Source organism: Bos indicus x Bos taurus, chromosome 4 (assembly GCF_003369695.1).
Source record: "Bos indicus x Bos taurus breed Angus x Brahman F1 hybrid chromosome 4, Bos_hybrid_MaternalHap_v2.0, whole genome shotgun sequence".
Taxonomy (NCBI): Eukaryota; Metazoa; Chordata; class Mammalia; order Artiodactyla; family Bovidae; genus Bos; species Bos indicus x Bos taurus.
In genome coordinates this window covers 71,896,974-71,898,056 of record NC_040079.1, presented here as the reverse complement: position 1 = coordinate 71,898,056, position 1,083 = coordinate 71,896,974, and the positions used below count along the sequence as shown (strand labels likewise).

The 1,083-nt window shown below is 40.7% G+C and overlaps 1 pseudogene; it reads left to right on the top strand.

The window, feature by feature from the left end:
- Nucleotides 1–358: 358 nt before the first annotated feature.
- On the top strand, nucleotides 359–765 carry LOC113890913 (annotated as a pseudogene).
- Nucleotides 766–1,083: the final 318 nt, after the last annotated feature.

Here is a 1,083-nt window from a genome sequence, read left to right as displayed (position 1 = left end):
CCAAATAAGTTACCTATGTTATTGGTAAGTTGTAGAACTAAGATCTAAGCCTGGGCAGTCTGTCTGACTCTAGAGCCCATGATCTTAAACACTCCCTATCTTTCCAGGAAGTCATGTTACCATGAAACATGGGATCAAATCAGGACAGCAGCGAGGGAAATCTTCAGGATGAAAGCTAAGAAGCAGGACTATCATCATCAGTGTAATAAACTGGGGCAGGAGAAGAGAAGAAATGAGTCAACTCTAGGAGGAAAAGAAGATGACTTCATAGATAGCATGATCTAAGAACATTAAAAGAGTGCAAGGAAACAAAGAGCAGTTAGAAAATCAAGGAAAATAAAAAAAATATACCCATAAGATGGAAAATCGCTGGGCCCAACCAGGGCCCAGCAAGACGGCTCCTGAAAAGGAGGTTGGTGAAAAGAAGAAGCTGGTCCTCCATCAACAAGGTGGTGACTAGAAAATATACAACCAAAATTCACAAGTGCATCCATGGAGTGGGCTTCAAGAAGCAGACCCCTTGGGCACGTAAAGAAATCCAGAAATTTGCCACGAAGGAGATAGGAACTCCAGATGTACACATTGATACCAGGCTCTACTGGGCCAAAGGAATAAGGAATGTCCCATACTGTAACCATATGTGGTCGTCCAGAAAAAGTAACGAGGATGAAGACTGACCAAACAAGCTTTATATGTTGGTTACTTACATACCTGTCTGTCATCACTTTTAAAAATCCACAGACAGTTAATGTGGAAAAGAATTAACTGTGATTGTTGAATAAAGTTATAGAACTGCCTTCATATCTTGATTTTCCTTTTCAAGTTCCAACATAAAGGCTTGCATATCTTTAAGCAGTTTCCAGTTACAGGATCATCTGGAGAGTTTCCTAAGTACTGTGCTTGGACCTCTTCTCCCCAGTCACTGGAGTTTCTGAATATTTGGACAGGAACTAGGCAGGTGTTCTAAGGTGTTTTTGAAGTGCAACCTGGCTTGAGAATGACTATCCCAACTATAGTCGGGACACCATGGGGTATTAATGTTAATGCTTTTACACGCATGTCTTGTTGATTTTAAGATAAACA